This window comes from Ictalurus furcatus, chromosome 29, assembly GCF_023375685.1.
Source record: "Ictalurus furcatus strain D&B chromosome 29, Billie_1.0, whole genome shotgun sequence".
In the NCBI taxonomy this organism is placed as follows: Eukaryota; Metazoa; Chordata; class Actinopteri; order Siluriformes; family Ictaluridae; genus Ictalurus; species Ictalurus furcatus.
In genome coordinates, this window is record NC_071283.1 from 14572127 (window position 1) to 14588133 (window position 16007).

Here is a 16007-nt window from a genome sequence, read left to right on the forward strand (position 1 = left end):
TTTGTAGAGCCACCTTATTAAGCAACTTGATAAGCATTATAGGAATATATATATATATATATGTTTGGAGCAAGGTATTATAGTTTTTTTTTTTACCATTAGAGAAAGATTCCTGTTTACGCTTCATTTCTGAAACTGTTGTGACACCGTACACTTCCACATGCACACTCTTAACACCGTGTTGCTGGTATTGCGTCAATTAGTTCCCTCTTCTACGTGTCCGTGTTAGCGTCTCCGCTGCTCGCGGTTAATTAGAGCAAATGGCTTTGACATACATTAGCGAAGAATTACGCAATCAGGTTTGAGAAATATGATTAAACAAATTAGCTAGGAATATAAAATAACAGCGGGGGAGGGGCGGAGAATCGGGGGATCCTGAGCGCCAATATTTTTAAGCACCGTAAAGGCAAGATTAGAACAAAACGTCGGCTGTCTTAGGAAGCGCTGAAGTCGTACTCGGCCTGCTGAATTCTGATCAGCAATGGTAAAGACACCGAGGTGTTCTGAACCCAGCACGAGCCTTCGCACTTCCTCATACAGCACGAGCCGTTATCCATCCTCAGCTCCCGTGAACGCGCTAGCGAAAGGGTCGTGGTGCTTGCTTGACTCTGTGCTGCACGAACAACAGACCTGTCAGAGACCGCAGAGGAAAAACAAATCCGCAAAAACACATACATAAATAAATAAATAAATCAGATTGCTCTAGCAAGTCACAAGCACTGACGTGAGGACTTTTCCAGAGGAATGTTGTATTACGGAAGAGAAATGAAAAGAATCCAGATAATCACAGAGGGAGGACGTTGTTTCTGCAATTCGAAAAATTTGCTATCAGGCTCTAGTGGAGCCTCGCGGAGCCGTGGGAGACGATAAATCGAACAAAATTAGAACGCAGGAGAAATAAATGACATACCAGGCCTTTTTACAAGCCAAATAAGCCAAATCCTATAACAATCACAGCAAATGATGCATCATTAGTAAACGTTTTTACTCGGTGCGGGAATAAAATTCGACTGTTTATCGTCACGCGTACCAGGGAGTATCTGAAATACATCACTTTAAAAGAATTTGACTGGTCACATTCGGGATTGTGATTGGTCAGAAGGGTCGAATAGTATCGCACAGGTTTATATGAATGCACTCGTTCTAATACGCCGTTATTTTCTAAAGTAACGACTTTCGGGGTTTGCGACAGTCTTTAGGAGTTTACGCTTCGCGGTTGTCCCGGTAACGTGTATTTTTTTCATCTCGCGACCTTCGATAGAAAGAGAAGCTGGTGAGGGAACGACTGTTTATAGCTGCTATAACATACGTTAGAAGAGGAAACGACTTGTTTCACTGACATTCCACAACATTAAATGCAACTATAAATGGATAAATAGTACGACATCCATCCATCCATACCATTTATCCTAGACGGGGTCACAGGGAGCCTGGAGCCTCTCGCAGGGAACTTAGGGCATGAGATGGCGGACACCCTGGACAGGGTACCAACCCAACACAGGGCACAATCGCACACACATTCACACTCTACAGACAATTTGGAAATGCCATCAGCCTACAAGGCATGTGAGTGGACTGAAGGAGGAAACTGGAGTACCTGGAGGAAACCCCCGAAGCACAGGGAGAAAGGGCAGAGGCGGGATTCCCTCCCCGCCAACCCCGGAGGTGCGAGGCAAACGTGCTAACCGCTAAGCCACATAACATGGCAGTCTTTAATTAATAAAACAAATATGTCATCGTTGGGAAATCGCTGTGGTTAAACAAAAAGAGAATAAAGCACTTCTGGAAGTGGAAAATAATCATCTTATAGTGGAGTAGTTATCCTAAATCCGTTTCATCATACCGTCACACCGTCGTTGACGTGGAATGTTTGTACATAATAAGAACCAATAAGCTCAACACAAGGTGCAGAACACAAAAGTGGAAAGTGGTTTGTCTTTCAATTTCTGCACCAACACGCAAATTAATCAAGGGTTCAGCTGGGAGAAAGTCAGCCACCCAAGTTAACTCCGTCGCCCAATTTGCTAAACTGGTTTCGGTGTGTTTGGAGTTATTTCCTCCCTCAAAAAAAAAGAACGATGCTTGTTAATGGGCACCAGGCTGGAGGTGTTTAAATATTCATTGACCGTTCCAGCAAGAACAATAGGCCATACATCACTCTGACTGTAATCTGCACATTTTCCTGTAAACTACCTCATGAGGCAAGAACAATATCAATAACCTGTTTTGCATTTATTTATATATTTGCTTCCCAGTCCTTCCGAAGCCCAGTGGAATCATTTACAGCGCAGAGACAAATGCTCCTGTGTCTCCTCGTCTTGGCCTGCTCTCTATCACACACCCACCTGCTTCGGGAAGCGAGTGAGAGAAATGAAATTGGGAGTTACGAAGCACATTCATACCACCGAAAGCAAACACTACGCCGATATTTGGCCATTTCTATTCGGTTTGATGGCGCATCCGCTCACACGGTGATCAGCAGCGCAGCTTCGGATCCAATTTTACAAGGCCACGGCTTCCAGGGAGCACACATGCACACACACACTCGCACGCATATATCCCTCATCGAGTTTGTCCAAACTCACAGTTTATTCTAATTAAACCCTTTCATGCCATGTCTAGCCCTCCAGCTAGATTTCAGCTCAACTCTGACTCACTGCGTCAGGCAAGCAGACGCCGACAGAAGCCTTACTGGCGTCGCCATCCAATCCAAACGACATTCGTTTATACAATTTGACATCATCATTACAGAGGAAGTGGCATGCTATTGCGCATTTTTCAGGTGGACGGAAAGAGACAGAATATGCCTGCATTATGTAGAGCAATAGTTGGCAATCTACAGTATTTTACACTATACGCAGAGAGAAACTTTTTAACCAGCGCCTGCACATTACAGAAAACGTACTCTTTTAAATCATTTGATATTTTTGTACACGTTCCCGGTCACGTTCCGGGATCTTTCAGGAAAGTCGCCGATTTGTTAGATCTCCGAAACGAGCCTTGTGAACACAACGGATCTCGCCACGAGAAAGCAGACGAAAGCAGTGGCACCAATGTAATCAGTCGGATTATTCAAACTGAACGGGATTATCAGGAACTCAAACAGGTTTCTGCGTCAATATCATCCTCGGAGCATCTGATATTTTTGTTCCGGTTAAAGGATTTGGCCGATTGATTGATGCAATTTGATTGGTGGTGTTTTCGTGGTTAAAAACGTCTCCTAGAATACGGCAAAGATATAGCTCGTGGACTTAGTGGATAAAAGAGATACTCTTGCATATTTGATCATGGGCTTTGGGGAAAGGTCTGTGGTTGGTCCCGTGAAATTAGGTGGTTCTTGTCCCTGATTATTAAGGAAATATCCCCGACTCTAGCAGCTTCATTCTCAACGTGGTATCTGGGGACTCCCAGGTGCCCGTAATTTATATCCAAGGAAATATACATGCAAATTACCCTCAAATCACATGGAGATTACAATCAATTTAATTAAAATAGTTGGAGCTTAATTGCCAGTTTCTCGACATGAAAGAGATTCCACTACAACTCGATAACTAAACACGCAAGCATAAATAATAAATAACGTATGAAAATTTAATCTAAGTGTAATTATAACAAAAGCAGGAAGTGCCGTTAATATGATACACGGGGTGAGCGGAGAGGTTCGGGAATAAAAAGTAACCACCGAATGGCCTGAATAAATGATGATTTTATATGTTCGTCCTGTTGCTCTTAAGGTGAAATCTCTCCTGTGATCACAAAGGGGGTCCCTGGAAAATTGTTTTACTCTTACTGGCTGCAAAAACGTTTGAGAAGCTCTAGCACATAAAATATTGAACGTAGAATACATTCTTCAGTATAGGTTAGGAAATGCTAATTAAGGGGAAAAAAAGCGCTTACTGAGAAAAATGCTAATTGCTATTTTGATGAAATTTCCAAGTCTCCATCAGTAACAATGCCAGTGTCTTGTTTACTTGTCTCGTTTACTAATTGCTTCAAAATGCTGGAAAATAGATACTTATTGACTGTATATATTTCTCCACATAGCTTCTTATATGACAGTGTTAAAAAGTTTTTTTTTTTTTTCTGTCTGAGATAAACAGAAGTTTGACTAACCAATTAGATGACAACATTCATGATTCTGAAGCTTGTCACCAACAAAGCGTACTAAATATACCACACACTCTGCATGTAGAGCATCTGAGGCTAAGGCTTTGTTCTACATAAAACATCTAAGCGTTCCCCCAGAGCGTCAAAAATTTGCCAGGCGCAAGCAGCAAAACCAGTGGTGCAAACGTAACGGGTTCCATTAGTCAAACCGAACAGCATTATCAGAAATTCAAACACGTGTCCTCGGCATTTATTCCAGAACAAGCGCCGTGTTCTTAAATATATTTTAGAGGAACTCAAGTCAGTGATATCTTTATTATTTTCCATCATACTGTCCGACACAATCCCTGCACAAAACCATCATCCACTCAGTCGAGTAGCCTTCCAGGCTTCATACAGTATGTCATCGCTCAATGTTTACAGGCGCTGTCTGAAATACAGACGGGATTGTGGGTGTGAAATCCTGTGCTGTGTGTTTGCAGGCTCCAGCGGTGGAGGATAATTATCCCTCAGTACATGGCTCCGTTCTCTCCTTCTCCCCCTGAGATGCTCACGCTGCTATGGATCTGTTGTAGTCATCGGATATAGTGGGGTACTGGAGATATTACGCTCTCGGGTTGGTAGCTCTTTTGGTTGCTGGCTCGATCATCCTGTCTTTCTTTAGATTGATCCAAATCGTGCTTATATTTCCTCCCTAAATCTCATCGTGAGCTCCTGTTAAGGTTTGATGGACAGCTAAAGAGTGGCTCTGCATTTTCTACGGCTGTCGAGAATCTTTTTGTGTAAAACATCATCTTTTTAGCACTCGCTCTCTTGTTAAAGGAGGTCGGCGAAGGTGTGCGGCGAGGACGAGGAAGCGCCGAACGCAGCTAATGGCGCTGTAATGGGGTTAAATTTCAGCGCCCCGGCCTATTCCTGCCGGCACTTAATGAAGCGTGAGGCCTTCGCCAGCCGAGCGATTAGCATCTTAAATATGCTTCTGCGTCTGAGCCGGGAGAAATTGAGACAAAGAGAGAAAGGAAAAGGATGCATGGGAAGTCTCCATCGAGCTGCATACAGAGGGTCAATCGCTCAGACTGTCTTTCTTTTGACCTTTGGTGTAGTAGCTCTTGTAATGAGCCTTATATTACCTCCACTGAACAGAAATAGGGGGAGGGATCCAATTAAAACCCCAGGTTAGTGATAGAAATAAAGACTACAATATCTCTTGACTTTCTGAAGGCACATAGGTGGCGTAATTAAAGGCCCTAGGCAGATGCTTTCAGGCTGAACTGTATAGAGGCAGAGAGTAAAAGCTCGTCCACATACACACACTGAATCGTTTACACACATAGAAAGATTGCTGAATGGTCAACGCTTTTTACTCTGTTCTGAATACATCCCGACATTGGTTCACAAATGGACTTAGTCATCAATATAAGCAAACATGAAACAAAGCAAAAAATATATCCAATCAGTTCCTATTATGTACCATTTATACCATTATTTAGAATACGAAAAATCCATTTCATCACCAAAGAATGCTTACTTCGATCTCTCGGAGATTTCCCAAGGTTCCTCATTGTATGCCGTAGCTACAGAACAGGCAAAAAGTAAGCAATTAGCCGAAGCCGCAAGCATCGAGATAATGCCCGAAGATTGATTGCTAGCCCACAGAAATGAGAAAGTACAAAAAATTTCCCTAAAACCCACATGGGAAAATTACAGCCACATTTCAGGGAGCCCTCACAAATGGGTTGCATCGGTTTGACGAAATATAAAGCTGTTAGAAAAGAAGAGGGTTCGTGTATCAGGTGGACCAAAAACAATCAAAATAAAATAAGAAGAGTAGGAAAACGGCTAGCAGGACCGTTACGGGTATCAACTGTAAGCTCAGGTCAGAACGTTCAGAAACTCCGATGTCGGAGGAGTGGAAACCTGGAAAGTGTAACGTATAAGAACGAGCGCATTAATATAAACCTGTGATTGACAGCTGCACCACTCTCAGAGCTGCTGTTATAGAAAATTAATCAGCACCTTCTAACCAAACAGAATCGACAATTCAACAGGTTTCCATATAAAATATATAGAATATTTTGAATATCGAACATGGTATTAGATATAAAAACCTTTACGCCAGCAGAAAGGAACTTATAAATGATTTGTTTTAGCTGAACAAAAGGGTTGTCTAGACCAGCCGTAGCCCTGGTTAGAGATCGCGGTCACCGATAATCAATCAGAAGAGCTTGATGCATTTTGTTTCGCCCGGAGCTCCAGCAATCTTTACTATCGCCTTTGATGGTCTAAGGAAGTTGGTCTGTTTGCCACTCTCTATAGTATGAAGCCTATATCAGGCTCTCTCAGCATACGATGTTGTCCGGACAGCTTGTTATCCCTCACCGGGAGAGGACTCCACCAAATCTGAGCTCAAAACAAATGTCCGTCTGAGCTCAAAACAATCCCGGTAAATTTTTATTTATTTTTTTCTGCCGACCCTTATTAAGAGCAGCACTGGACATATATATAATGTATGCTCAGCATACAGTCATCTCCTTTTACTGAGTTGATATTGGCCTACATGGACTTTGCTTGTCATGGCACTTTGTTTTCTGTCGACCTAATGCGCTCTTATAACTCCTGACGTGTTGTTGAACTGTGTACTGTGCATTCCATGTTGAGAAGGTGTCCGATCCTATTCTGCGGCAAACAAAAAGGACTTACCATGTGTAAGGAGAAAGCTATAGCCAGAGGAAGGATTGTCAGCTTCACTTATGTCTACGTGGAATTTTCTTCTCCTGCATGGCTGTTCTTGTTTTATTGTGGGTTTAACTAATTCAGGAGCTTTCTCCACCGTCAGTTTTTCACTTCTCCTTGTAAGACGAAGGCTTTTTGGACCGTGAGTTCACTCATGAAAAATGTGCATGTCTAATCGAGGGCTGTTTGAATGCTGGCTTGTGGCGAACCATAGGGGGCCGGAGAGCTCACATTCTCGGTGAATAATTACCTGACAAGTCTATTCTAATATGAAATAAATGAATACAAAACGATCTAAACACGGCTGAATCTCAGACTCCGAGAAATGCAACTCCCGGCTTTGATGTCTTACTTCGACTAAGCTGATTTATCTGATCTGTCTAAATACAAAAAATAAATGGACATTATATAAGCAATTACGGTGATATACCATACACTCTCCTTGTGGTTTCTTTGGATGATTAATAGTTCTACCCTCTAAAAGGAAAATTCTGACAGAGAAACACTCTGATAGGGACAAACCAAAAAACCTTTTAGCGCGCTAGTTGAAACCAGATTTCTCTAAGAGCGTCCGATGTCCCTGCTCTCCATGCCTCGGGGGTTCATTTATATGGTTAATGGTTCTACCATTCTAAAAGGCTTGGAACCAATTCTGACAAGGAAACCCTCCGATTCTATGGGTGGACAAACCAAAGAACCATGCATGATGCTGGTTGGAACCATTTTTCTGAGCGTGTATGATGTCCCTTTTTTTTCCCTTAAGGGATGGTTAATTACTTAAAATCTTAACTGGTTCCACCAATGGTACATACCAAAATCTTTATGGGAAAGAACCCTTCCAGACTTAATTTTAAGTGTTCTCAAATGTAGTTTAGCATTTCTTCCTATGCAAGTCTAAAGCACGTACACTTACAATGAACAAATACATCCAGATACATCTTTGATTTGGTTCTCTAGAAGAACAGTTCCACGTAATTCTTCAAGAACAAAGGGGTTCATTTTGACACATGGTTCCAAGTAGAACCCTTTCAGGAAAGTAAGACAGCTCCTACATTTCTAAACGTTTTTATTGTTAACATTTATTTTCTTTAATCATAATTGACCAATTTTACTAAGTGAGAAGGTATCATCGACACATGATCTTCCTATCCGGCCCTCTCCTCCAGCTGATCATTCAGAATGATGAATCATTGGCTGTCCTTAGCGGAACTGGGCAGCGCTTTCATGGACTTCATCTGCTCTCAGTCCCTCCGCTGGTGCTAAATCAGTAGCTGCTGGCTGCTAGCCGTCCTTGTGTTTGCTTAATAAGTCTGGCACTATCGGCATCTATATGGCCCTATCAATATAAACCTTTACAGCTCACCGCCCCGCTCATTCATCTTCAACCCCACATGGGAGAAATCCTTATAGCCAAATTCCCATAAAGCGAATAGATCCATAAGGATGCCTGGCTGGCTGGAGGTATCTCAGATTCAGATTGCTCATCACAGGCCATTTCATAGTTGGACAAACAAACAGTCCTCAGGCCAAACAGACTGCAAATTATGGAAGGGGGTAGAACTGGACCGTTTGGCTAAGCAAGAGATCCGTTCAATCTCATGGTATGGCAAGACAGCTGAGAAAGAAACCGTAGTGTTCATAGTCCTCAGATAATCAACACGATCAAAGCAATGGCTAGTTTCTTGTTATAATTCGAGACTCTAGGATAGCATATTATTCTTCTGTGTGAGAATCAAAATGGCCCCGTATTCAAAGGCGATGGTTAAAATCATGCTTTGCATCAGACAGCAATCATATGGAAATGAGGAAGAAAGATGTGTTAACATGATGTAATTGAAAATTCTGCCGCACATTCAGTCCTTACTCGTATCAAACATTCAGCACACGTTACACCTATACTCCAACAACGAAACTACCGTTTCACAAATAACAATGCACGTGGCCTCCTTATACCTTTTTATACCTTTACTCGAACTCTCAGGTCCACCATTACTGGTCTAATGATGGTGACTAAGATCACGCTAACATCAGTAGAGAGGACATGTTTCAATGTCAAAACCACCAAACTTTGAAAGGTCATCCCCCAGTGCCATCAAGTTAAACTTCACTTTTCTTCCAACGATTTCCCCGTTCTTCTTCCTGCTAGTGTTGGGTTTTGTTGTGTTTTTTTTTTTTTTGCCTTAATGACTGTTGCACAGACTGTTAATCATTTAAAAATAATGATACCACCTGGGTCAAACTCTCATGCTGAAAGACAGATGTTAAATAAGCAACTCTAGGGACTGGGCCAAAGCATTGCATAAGACATAGTCAGGGAAGTAACTCTTATTAAATGATACCGCATCATGTTGTATGGTATATGCAACAACAACAACAACAAGCAAACCAAGACATACTTTCAGCACTGCTGAGTCAATCTTTCCACCATGCATAACAAGAAATAACTTTTGATGCATCCAAAGTTTAAGCTGGTTCTAAATCTACAAAATCAGCCAATTCTTGTTCACTTGACATGCATACAGACATGATATCTGGTAATGGTTCTACCTTTCTAATCAGCTTAGAACCAATTCTGATTCTTATAGGATTGGGAGGGATTTCAACCCCCCCCCCCCCGAAGAGGGACAAACCAAAGAACCATCTAGTGTACTAGTTTTCTACACACCTCGGGGGATCTTTGGATGGTTATTGTTTCTACCTTGGAACCGATCCTGACAGGGAAACCTTCTGATTCTAGAGGTTCCCCAAGTGGGCCAAACTAAGGACTCCATTTACAATAGTACTTGGAACTATTTTTCTGAAAGTGTACAACGTCCCTGTTTTCCACACTCCTTAGGAGTTCTTTTGGATAGTTACTGGTTCTCCCTTTCTAAAAGGTTTGGAAACCAATTCTTACAGGAAAACACACTGTTATAGGATTCTACTTAAAATCTTTAAGGGATCCTCAAATTTAGGGTATATGTACATGGTATATGGTGTATATGATGCCCCAGTTTTCTACACTCCTATTTGGGGGTTGTTAATGGTTCTATCTTTCTAAAAGGCTTGGAACCACTTCTGACAAGGAGTGGATCCCTCACTTATACGATTCATCCATTGACATATCAGTAACACCCACTTCTAATTATGGAATCATGTACAGCCTGGTTCCTGGTGTTCCTTGACAAGCACCAGGAAGCTTCCTTTATTCCTGTCAGCTGATGATCACTTGACCATGTAGCTAATAGGTCACTCCATCTGGAGCCCATCTCAGTACTTGCTACTCTCACAGGCTGATACTATTGCCTCTCTCATATTTACGTGCTGTGTGTTTGAACTCGACCGGGTTTCAAATCAAAACGTGGGGTGATAAACATATTCATACAGCTCTGGAGAGAATGCAGTTTGTGTCGGAAAACACATGACATGCCAGAGCTTGTGCTTTGAATCCTGGAGGGCGACACCGTCATTCCCTCTTCACCCCACATCATTAACATTAGCTAATTTCCTTCCAAATTTGAGTAAAAACCCAAGAAAACCACAGCCTCACATTGACACAGCTCATCATGGCCACCACAGTGTCTCGCTAAGAACTTTCAGAGGATTACAATACAAGCCGGCCTTTGCTGTATGCAAGGTCTGCTACTGCTGACAGGTTAATTGTCTTAATTAACTTGTCCAGCAGCGAACCACTGGTCTGAGGCTTTATTAAACAGGTTGTACAAGATCTCCACATATAATCACTTACTTCCTGCTTTATTTATTCTTACTCATCCCTCATTCTTTCCATCTATCCACCTTCACGTTATACTTGCTCACACATTGTTACATGATAAAATATATAATCATCACATTGCTCGTCTTTAAGCGTAATTGCTTCTTTGTATGCTTTCAATGAAACACATCCCACAGCTGATTAGGGGGGGAAAAAAAGGCATCACCAAGCTTTCTCACTCAATATCTCGTCTGATAAACATTCACTTTAGTGGCTATCAAAACTGCAAAGCTCACATCGTTTAGGTGTATTTTCCCACCATTTTTTCCTTTTCACACAGCCAACAGATGTGGTGTTCAACAGCAGTTCCAATTACTGAAAAAAAGCACGATGGGAGAGAGAATGAGAGGAGATAATTACACAGAGGAAGCCAGGCGGAAAATGGGGAGGCGAGGCAAGGCGAGGCACTCTGAGAAAACGCAGGGAAAACGATAGCACAAGCTCGATGATGGGCTGAAATGAAAAGGAAAAAGAGAAAAGTCTCCACAGAGACCCTTCTGGGACGTAAAACAGCTACAGTATACTGAAATCAGCTCGGGCGTACAGTAGTCTTGATTAATGAGGAATTTAGCCTCGTGTTCATCCAGTTAATAAATATGACTGATCTTCCTTCTACAAATAGTCCACACTGCGTCTCGGCTCATAGGTTTTCGTCTTTGATTCTGTTTTGTCTCCGATTCCGTTAGAAGTGCCGCTCGTTTATCTGTATACCAAAATGAGCCTCGAAGCACTGAGATCAACGATGATAAATTGCACAGCGGAGAAACGCAAAGAGACCGCCGGGTTTTGTTCATATAGCAGTTTGAGTCGCATTGTGGTGAGGAGGGGAATGCGCAGAAAGCACATTATCAGAATGTTCTCTGCAGTATTTCGCTGAGCTTCGAGAAGACTCGGTCTCCCACAGGCCCCCGAGTCACACAGCAGAAATCAAGCAAGCCAGTGAAGTCTTTTTCATTCCACAGTGTTGGTGAGTTCTGGACTGGTCAGAAGGTGTTGATTAGTTTCCTAGAACAGCAGTTCTGACAGTCGTGCAGGCTCAATGGTTTAAAGGTTCTAGGTGACTGATCAGAAGGTTCAAGCCCTAGCACAACAAAGCTGCCACTTTTGGACACTTGAGAAAGTCCCTTAACCCTGTCATGGCTGACCCTGCACTCTGACCCTAGCTGGGATATGATAAGAAAAGTACATCACTGTATTCTACTGTACATGTGACAAATAAAGGGCTTTTGATCATTTCTAGAGGAACGGTTGTATATAAACCAATACAACAGATACAGATATGGTACAGGGTGTTGTTTTTAAATAAATAAATAAATAATTATTGTTGGAGAATTTGCTATGGTATAAGAAGAATAAAACACTTCTAGATGTGCTATTTTCTGAGAATAATCCCTTTTGACGTGGTAAAGGTAATTTGTCGTTGATTATTTACCTATAACACCACAACACTGAATGGTCGATTGCTGACAACTGATCGCCGTCACGTCCGAAAGCCAGACTCGGACGTTTCGTGTTTCCGCATCTATACCCGCTATAATCCTGAGACACGATCTGCTAACTGTAATTGCTGGATTAAATATCCTCCTGTTTGGGTTCTGTCACCGGAGTAAGTGAGCCTGCGCTGAATGGTGTAATGCTGAGGTGCCAAGGTTTACAGTTTAGCCATAGATTTAAGATTTTTGACCCCATGTTACAGCGATACTGGAGACCACGATCGGAATAACCATAAGCGACGTTTATTTCTTGACAGAAATGGCGATTCACTGAAGGGGAAAGGATGCAGCATGTGAAATCAACAAGTTGGAACTCTTGGATTTGTTGGTTTAACGATCTAGAGATTTTAGAGAACTGCAGATTTTCCAAAAATGTGAGAAAAAGCGATACACACGTGCCGAGTGTAAAGATATACATACAGGCTTTTTAATTAGCTCATGAGTCGAGTCAGACGTGTTTGAGGAGAAAAAAAATCGTGTTAATCCAGCAGTGTGTTGTATGTGATCTGATGTGATATAAGCATGTATAAATATGTAAATAAACACCCATGTATAAACGGTCGGATTCTTTCGCGGGAACGTTATTTTCCGATGCCATGGGCGACTTGTAAAAATACATCTACAAGCGACATGCCGGATAAGCCATGCGAGACACGGCGAGATGGTGTTTTCTGGAACGTGGGAGTGTTTTATCAGCGTTTGGCAGCAGTGTGGAAGCTGGGAGAGATGAGCAAAGGGGGGCCGAGAAGGTGAAATCCCTCCCAATCCTATTAGCGAGGATTAGAGTTGCGAGTCTCCCGTCACCGCCGTCACACTGCTGCAGGTGCACCACTGTAAATCGGCCAAAAAACAACAACAAAACAGTAATGACATCGCTGATTTTATATATATATATATATATATTTTTTTCCCCAGCGTAGGATGATGGCGCCGCAACCTCAATGAGGGTTTATGAGTTTATTATTTATTTCATCCCCCCCTCCCCCGCCTGAATCCCATCATTAGGAGGGCAAAGCATCAGAGCCTCACAATTCCCTCGGTTTAGGCTGTGCTATCTGAGATTAGGCAAGGGAAAGGAAATAAAGTGGCATTTAAGCCAGAGTTAGTCACCGAGTTGTGCACACGGCATTACAGTCTCGGTGTGTAAGAAAATTGTGGCAGTAAAAATCCTCACTGACACATTTAAAAAAAAAAAAAAAAAGTCCAATGTTATAAATTCCACTAAATGTTATATATCCTACACATGACTTATGACTATATTAAGAGTTTCCTGCTTTCTTCCAGCTCTATTAGCATTAGCACACTAAGATAAAGTGTCCTAATTGAAGACCAAAGTCAATTGCATGGTAATGGCAAAGGCATATGACATTAAATTGTGTTTGAATTTTTATTGCTTCATTTTCTCTCACTTTGACCTTTACACAGTCAATTAATTAATTTCTGATTAGAACAGTAAAACTGCCCCCCCAACCCCCCCACGAATTACTGCAACGAATATGCTAATGATGTTCCTCTGTTTAATCAATCAATTAATTCATTACTTTTTTGTATTTTTGTTATACGGTATATTTGTTACATTCTTTTGTTATTCATTTCTTGATTTGTTCATACAGGTGCGTTTTTTTCCCCATAATGTAATTCTTAATTCTTTAAATTTTTGAATTAAATTATGGGGGAAAAAAATAACTTTTGCACAATATTCTGATTTTTTGAGATGCACCTGTAGGTATTATTTGTGTTTTGCTGTTATTTTTAATTAATGTACTTCTTTATTTGTATAATGTTGTTTTTTTTGTATTTTTTAATGGATATTTATTTATGTATTTGTTTCTTTGTTTAGTTTGCTGTTTTTATTTTATACTCATTTGATATTTTTTACTATATATTTATGTCACTGTTTATTTGTTTGTTTTTGTTTGTGTCCTTGTTGTGATTTGCTTCTTTTTTTTAATCGGTTGACTGGTTTTTATTTTATACGGTATGGCTTTCATGCAGTTTATTTATTGATGGATTTCATATTTAATTATCCATTTTGTTTGTTTGTTTGTTTGTTTGTGGCCATGGCAAATTCCTGTTCTGTTTCCTCATTTCAATTTATAAGTATATAAATTTACAGAGCCAATGACCGACTACATTTCAGCGCAAACGTTTGCACCCTCTTATTTCTGAGCAACCAAAAATGAAAATACACATTTATTTATTTATTTACATAAAAATGTTGTCTTCTATCCCGCCATAATGGGATGTGCAAGTGTGTGCGCTGATATTAATATTAATATCAATAGCTTGTAGCCTGTTTAACGCGTAAAAGAAATATATGTGATATATAATATTTTTTAACTGTTTTTAAAAAAGGAAAGCGGTCGGAATCTGCGTGAAAGAATTTCAGTCCAAAGCAAAAGAAACAATCATGGTAAGAAGACTGTAGCAGTGTGCGACCAAACCCCTCATTTAAACAGTTCACACTTCGGAGTGTTTGTCCTGCTGCTGAACTCGTCAGTTAATTATCGCTAGAACAGAGAAAAGACTAAACAGCACAGCGCAGAGGTCTTATAACCCTTTATAACCCTGAGGAGCTGGGCTCACTTCACACGTTCAGCTTCAAATCAGCAAAATGACAGAAAGAAGAATAATCGAGGACTAATTTATGGCTCTCATTACAGCTCCAGCTCTGAGGGTGACATGATGTAAATGCTGACAGAGTGGAAAGTGCATTTGTTGTCCTTGAGGGCAGGGAAACGACCCGCACTTACAAATCACACAGCTGTGGGCTGAACGCTCGGGCGAGAACGCGTTTCAGACCCAGATAATGGAGAAGTCGCTGGGAAATGGTGTGTGCATGAGGCAGGACTCGTCAGTGTCATTTATGCTAATTCCGAAATGAATAAATAAATTCGGGTTATTTTAGTTTGGTTTTTATGTAACATCTGTTCGGCATCGTGTTCGAAAAGTGCTATACATGAAGTTCTCACCAGGTTTTCGAGGTCAAAGTCTGAAGGTTGTGAAATTTCTACAGAATAATACACAACATCACTCCTACTTTTCTGCTGTCATACGCAGGAGGAAAGAAATGGATCATTTATATAGTGCCGTCCGATAATATTCGCACCCTTAGTTGTCAGTTTTAGTGGAGGGCAGGTGAAGAAGAAGAACTAACATTTGTTACTGTCATTCAGAGGAACAGTTCACATTCAGGGAAAAATGTCAAATTATAATCAAATAATAAAGAAAGACATAAAAAAAAAAAACACCTCACTGGGTTATATAATGATGAGAAAATGAACCATTGAATAACATGGAAATTAAATTAAATTAAAAAAAACAAACAAAACAAACACTCCAACTACAAATTAGTTTTAGTCATACAGTAATATATATATATCTATCTATCTATCTATCTATCTATATCTATATATCTATCCATCTATCTATCTATATATATATATATATATATATATATATATATATATATATATATATATATATATATATAATATATTGCTTATATGCATTTATTCATATTTTACTGTTTGTTTAGTTGGCTGGTTGTCTGTCTATCTATCTATCTATCTATCTATCTATCTATCTATCTATATTTATTTATTTTTATTGTCCACAATTTATGGAAAATTAATTTTGAAGTTGATTTCTAACTGCAAAACCTGATGATACCGACATCCCAAATGCGATGCATGTGAAATGCATGCCGCTCTAAAGATTAGACAAAGATAAATCTTTTAAAAAATCCAGTTCTATCCATCCATCCATTTTTTGTACCCCTTCTCATACACAGGGTCACGGGGAACCTGGAGCCTATCCCAGGGAGCTCGGGGCACGAGGCGGAGGACACCCTGGATGGGGTGGCAACCCATCACAGGGCACAATCACACACACACTCACACACTGCAGACAATTTGGAC

The 16007-nt window shown here is 40.7% G+C and overlaps 1 protein-coding gene across 14 annotated transcripts in view; it reads right to left on the minus strand.

The window, feature by feature from the left end:
* LOC128604120 (neurexin-1a-like) overlaps window positions 1–16007 on the minus strand; it is a 287112-nt gene that overhangs the window by 122071 nt on the left and 149034 nt on the right. The window lies entirely within an intron of this gene.